We start from the raw sequence: 6788 nt of genomic DNA on the forward strand, positions 1-6788 counted from the left end.
TGTGCTGTGCAGAGAGGCTCCCGTGGGGCCAGACTGAATGGGCCTGAATCACACTCAACTGTGTGATGCTGAGTGACTCACTGGCCTCAGTTTTCTCATCTGTGCAGTGGTGATAATACAGACAACTACCTCCCAGAGTGGTCAGGAGGAATGGATGGGTTAAGGCGTGTACACAGTGCCAGGGACAAGCGCTCTCCGTTCCTTATTATTATTTGAAGAATGGATGGATGGATTTAATTGTAAAATTGTAAGGTAGACAAGAAAGACTATAATTAATCCCATTTTATAGATGAGAACATTGAAGCTCAGAGGCATTCAAAAGGTTGCCAGAGACAGAACAGGATTAATTAATCTCATGTCACAGAGGAGGAAACTGAGGCTCAAGTAATAAGCTCAAGGTCAGAGTCAGTGTCAAAACCAGCCCCAGGCCCCACCTCAGCCCTCAGTAACATGCCCCTCTGGAATTTTGCACCAATTGGGAAGGAGTTTACAGAAGGCACAGGTAGCTCCCATCACCACTGCCCCAGAGGACCGGCGGCCTGAGGAGGAATGGCTCCTGCAGTAGCTTGTATTCTCCAGCTGAATCTGTCTGAACCTCACCTGCCCAGGCCTCACCTGCTCAGGCCTCACCTGCCCAGGTCTCACCTGCTCAGGCCTCACCTGCCCAGGCCTCACCTGCCCAGGCCTCACCTGCCCAGGTCTCACCTGCTCAGGCTTTGCAGGAAGTCCCCTAGGAAATGACTCTGGAAAGCCCCTCGCCCCCATGCTGGGCTCAGCACCAAGCCAGATGGAATGGAAGGGGGGCAGGGCTGGACCCCAGGACCCCACCCTCACCTGGCTGGATTAGAGGCCTGGTACTGTGCCTGAAATTCCACCATTACCCCTTCCTTTGGGTTTAAGGTGTGAGTAGCTAGAACTTTCTTATAAAATAGAAATGTTACCCTGAGGGGAGACTATGAAGAGTCCTTAATAGTCGGGTAGAAGACGGAAAGGGAGGGGCTGGGTGAATTTCTTGATTGTTAGTAACAGGAAGCTGAGTCTGTTTTGGAGGGAGGGAGGTGGAAAGGAAAGGAAGAAAGTTTCAGAGTGTGAACGTTGGAGAGCAGTTGTATGGCACCTATGGGGTTTGGGGGAGACTGCTATTAAGAAACGCTCACGTTTATTAAGCACCTTCTTTGTGTCAGGTTCTGTCCTCAGCAGTGACCAGCACGACCCCATTGAACCCATCAGGTGGAGAGTCCTAGGGGATACTCCCACCCCTCACCCCCACCCCGCACGCCCTGCCGTCCATTCAAGGGCTACCTCACACCAACATGTGGAACCCCTGGGTGCTGGAGAACTCGGGGGACCGGGCTAGAAGTGCTGAGTGCCCCGGGGGCGGGAAACCCGGATAAAGGGGTGGCGAGGGAAGGAGCCAGAGAGGGAGAGGGGTGTATTTTATCGTGAGCGGTGAAGGCTGGGTGCTGCCGCCTTGAGGCTGCGTGGGGGACCGACACGGCGGGCCCGGTGGCTCCAGAGGACGCCTCGCAGCCCCTGGGGGAGTCTGAGGGCGCCCTCCACAAGAGGCCGCGGGGGTGGATGCGCAGATCCCAGCCGTCCTCCCGCATCCCAGGCTCCCACCACCCAGCTCTCCCACCTCCGGGCATCCCATCAAGCTGTGCCCTCGGCCTGGAACACTTTCTTCACCTACTAAACTCCTCCTCATCCTCCCGGGCAACCTCCCCAGACCGTCCACCCGCCTCTGGGCAGTTTCCGCTCCATCCTCGGTTTCCCCGGAGCCCCACAGCCAGAGGGCTCAGCCGCGCCCGCGGGGGTCCGAAGTTTCTCCTCCCCACCCCGGGGTCTGCAGGGCCCCGCAGGCGCAGCGCAGGGCTCGGGTGACCAGGCGCCGAATGAACTGGAACATCCTCTGGAGCAGCGGAGATGGCGGCAGGTGGATAAGCCCCCACCACACCCCGTCCCAGGGGTGGGTATTTGGAATGGAAAAGACTGCAGGACCGCGCGCAGACGCTGGGAGTCTTTTCCTGGCTCGGAGACGCCCCCTGGAGGCCGGAGTCCCCATCAGGCAAGTACCCGGCTCTGCGCGCCCCACATCTGATCTCAGGGCCAGCGGCGCCTCCTGAGACCCCTACGTGGGGTCTCCCCTGCTCAGCTCTCCCCGCACCTCTCCCCAACTTCATCACGGTCTGGGAGGACCTAGTGTGTGTATGTTGGCGGGGGGTGGGGGAGATGAGGGGGTCTGTGAAGACTGCGCCTCCTCCGTGGATACCTGGGGACGAAGGGAGGGAGCCAGCCGAGCCGGAGGAATGAAGGTCCTGCAGACCCGAAGCCGCCGAGGCGGACCAGACCTTTCCGTCCGGGACTCCTCCTCTCCACACGGTGGATGACACGAGCACACAGGGGCACACACACGTGCCGGGCGCACACACTCGACGCACGGCCCACCGCACGCAGGCAAACCTGCACTCACATGCACGCACACACACTCACGCAGACACACTGCCCGGTCTGTAAGTGTGTCCATCTTTTTGCCCGCCTCCCTCACCTGGTTCATCACCGGGATTGCTGGTGCTTCCCCGTCATTGGAGATGGGGCCGTGTCCCCACCAGGCCTTGACCCCTCAAATCCCTCTTGCTGCTCAGGTCAGCTGCAGGGCACAGGCAGTATCCCCAGCTTCCCAGAATCCCGAGGTGATGCTCGTTTTTCCTACCAGGCCCCTCAACTCCCCACTCACACATAACCCACTCCTGAGCCAGGCCCTGGGGTAGCACACATGGGATAAGCTAGTGCTTCTATGAGAGTGGGGTTGGTGGTGGGTTACTGTGACCATACCTTAATCCAGAGTGAGAGGCTGGGGTGGAATTTCAGGCCCAGTAGAGCTGGGGGAGTTCTCAGCAGCCTCTCCCAAACCCGTTTATTGAGTAATTCATCTTTCCCCCTCCCAATGTGAAATGCCAGCATTACACTTAGGACTGTCTCTGGACCCGCAGATGTTCCATTGATGCCTATTCTGCATTGGACAGAGGCACTTCTCCTCATGTAGATAGAACAGTAGAACTTTCTGTGGGGTGGGTTGGGAGCCTTTTGCAGCACTTTCCCTGTGTAAGAGAAAAACTTCCTGCTACCCTCTTAGGTTCTGTGGCTGGCCTGAGAATTAATGGACACGACACAGATTAACAGGAAAACAGCGTGCAAATGTATGTAACATTTTTAAGTGTACACAGGAGACTTCAGAAGAAAAATGAAGACCCAAAGAAGCCATTTGGTCCCAAAGCTGATATATCTTTTTATATAAAGAACAAATACATGTAGGGGATGTGGTAAGATAAAGCAGTTAGGGGTAGTAAGTTGTGGGACAGTGACTAGGAAATATGCCGGGGAAACTAATAGAGGATAAGTGTTCTTTTAGCAGGTTTGTTTGTACAGATCCATTTTGGCATCGACCCTCCCAATCTCTGGTGACAAGAATGTTCTCTTCGTGGTGAAGGGAGGGCACCTGTCTCGTGGGAAATTTTATTCCCTGTTTTTAGGTAAAAACAGGAGGGCAGAGAGCCCTTCCTGCACCAGCTGCTTCTCAAGTGCATTCAGCTCAAAGTAATCAACATATCAACGTAGCATATTTGGGGGAGACAGTTCTGAACCCTTTTACCTGGCAGGGAGTGTCTCTAGCCCCAGGGAAGGGAGAGAGGTTCACCTGCCTAGGGAGTTGGGATGAGGAACTGGACATTCAGCCAGTACCCTCCCCAGTGTCCCCAGGGAGCTCCTTGGGTTCTTACCTGGGAGGCTGGAGGCATTCACAGCTGCTTGTGGCTGATTGGGGAAGGTCTGTCCATCTCTGGGTTGCTTTTCTTTTTTCTTTTAATTAATACACTTTATGTTTTTGGAGCAGTCTTAGATTTACGTAAAATTGAGTAGATGGTACAGAGTTCCCATATATCCTCTCTCTTCCTTGCTCTCATCTTTTGCTATTGTTAACATCTTACATTAGGGTGATACTTTGTTAAAACTGATGAACTAATATTGATAGACAATTATTAACTGAACTCTATAATTCATATTAGAGCCCACGCTGTGTGTTGTACACTCTCTGGATTTTGCACAATGTTGTATATCCACCATTACAGTGTCACACAGAATAGTCTCACTGTCCTGAAACCCTCTGTGCTCCATCTGTCAATCCTTTCCCCGCGCTCCCAGAACCCTAGGCAATCACTGATCTATTTACTGTTGCTATAGTTTTGCCTTTTTCAGAATGTTACATAGTTGGAATCATACAGTATGTAGCCTTTCAGACTGGCCTCTTAGACTAAGCAATATGTATTTAAAGTTACTCCATGTCTTTTCATGGCGTGTTGGCTCATTTCTTTTTAGCGCTGAATAATATTCCATTGTCTGGATGTACATTCTCTTATCCATTCACCTATTGAAGGACATTTTGGTTGCTTTTAGTTTTTGGCAATTATGAATAAAGCTGCTATAAACATTAATGTGCAGGGTTTTGTGTGGACGTAAGTTTTCATATCGGTTGGGTAAATATCTAGGAGTGTGATTGCTAGATCATATGGTAAGATTATATTTAGCTTTGTAAGAAACTGCCAAACTGTCTTCCAAAGTGGCTGTACTGTTTCACATTTCCACCAGCATAAGAGTTTCTGTTGCTCCAGATTCTTGCCAGCATTTGGAATTTTTCAGTTTAGTTTTTTAGATTTTAGCAATTTTGTTGTTGTTTTCTTTTTTTAAAGGTTTTTATTACCATACGAGGTGTGATCAATACGGTGAATGTTTAAATTAAAAAAATGTATTACAGTAAAAGACACATTGCCATTATTCTCCCTGAAAATACACCCCCTCCCTTCAAACACACTTATCCCCTTGTTCTTGCCACTTTCTGAAGCAGTTCCGAAAGCCCTCTTTCGTGAGTGTCTTTAGTTGCGCTGTCGTGGCTGCCTCCATGCCCTGAATTGATTCAAAATGTTTACCTTTCATGGTCGTTTTGACTTTGGGGAAGAGCCAGAAGTCTCACGGTGCCAGATCTGGTGAATAAGGTGGATGAGGGCACACCGTAATGTTTTTATTTGACAGAAATTGCCATACCAGAAGCAATGTGTGACATGGAGCCTTTCTGTTGTGATCACAAAATACGGTGAATGCTGCTGCCAAGTGCCATCCAATGGAAAGGCAGGATCTTCAATATGGGAAGTGGTGCATGGAACTTTAGAAACAGTGTGTGACAAGTTTCAACTTGTTCAGTGCAGTCAGTTGGGTGTGAGCTACCGTTGAGAGAAGGTGTGTTTTAAATTGTGCCATAAATCATCCTCCATCATAACAACGCTCCACGTCACACATCACTTCTGGTACGTCAATTTCTGTCAAATGAAAACATTACAGTGTGTCCTCATCCACCTTATTCACCGGATCTGGCACCGTGTGACTTCTGGCTCTTCCCCAAAGTTAAAATGATTCAGGACATAGAGGTAGTCAAGACAGCACAACTGAAGACACTCACGAAAGAGGACTTCCAGAACTGCTTCAGAAAGTGGCAAGAACGATGTGATAAGTGTGTTCGAAGTGGGGGCGGGGGGCATTTTGCGGGGGATTAATGGCAATGTGTCTTTTACTGTAATACATTTTTATAATTTAAACATTCACCGTATTGTTTGATAATACCTCATATAGCTAACATATATTATATTAATTTCAGGTGTACACCATAGTTATTCAACATTTATTTACCTAAAGAAGTGATAAGCCATGATAAGCCCAGCAACCATCTGACACCGTACGGCCCCATCACAATATTATTGACTATTTTCCTTATGCTGTTCATTACGTCCCCAAGACTGACTTGTTTTATACCTGAAAATCTGAACCTCTGATTCCCCTTCATCTTCCCTCCCCACCACTTTTTAATTTTTCAATTACAGTTGACCTCACTGTTGTTTTCATTTGCAATTCCCTCGTATATGTGATGCTGGCCATCTTTTCATTTGCTCATTTGCCATCTGTATGTCATCTTTGGCGAAGTGTCTGTTTACATCTATTGCCCGTTTTTAAACTGGGTAGTTTGTTTTCTTATTGTTGAGTTGTAAGAGTTCTTTGTATATTTTGGATACAAGTTCCTTATCAGATATGTATTCGGCAAATACTTTCTCCCCATCTGTGGCTTGTCTTTTCATTCTCTGGATGGAGTGCTGCTTCAAGAAATCCATTGTTGCCACCACCTACGCCTCACCCTCTAACACAGCTGCTGTCAGCATAAGAAGGAGGAGGATACGCTGATCTCCACATCCCTGATTCGCTGTCCTCCTGTCAGTGGATTTGAACTTGGGCGAGGTAAAGGGTACATATGTTAAGCCCCTAAAACCCTAACACCTACTACCTCAAGTGTTGTAAAGAAGATCAAATGGGTTAGTCTTTATAAAGCCCTTGGAACAGGGCCTGGAACACATTAAGTGGCCAATTACCTTAGATAATTGTAATAACAAGTATTACATCTTTTAAGAGCTTAATGGAGTCGCTCCTTCCTCATTACTCTTCCTTCTCAGAATTTTCCTGGTTATTTTCATACATTTACTCTCCTAGATGAGTCATTTGATTAATTTTTTAAATATCCTATTTGGATTTTATTAAATGATGAGTGATGTAGAAAAAAGCAGACATTTTAAGGATGTTGGATTTCTTATCCAAGAATAAAGCCTGTCTTTTTATTTAAGTCTTGCTTTTTGCACCTTTTTCTCACATAGAACTTAGGCAATCCTTGCTAAATTTAGTTTTTAGGATGTTACTTT

This window comes from Rhinolophus ferrumequinum, chromosome 10, assembly GCF_004115265.2.
Source record: "Rhinolophus ferrumequinum isolate MPI-CBG mRhiFer1 chromosome 10, mRhiFer1_v1.p, whole genome shotgun sequence".
Taxonomy (NCBI): Eukaryota; Metazoa; Chordata; class Mammalia; order Chiroptera; family Rhinolophidae; genus Rhinolophus; species Rhinolophus ferrumequinum.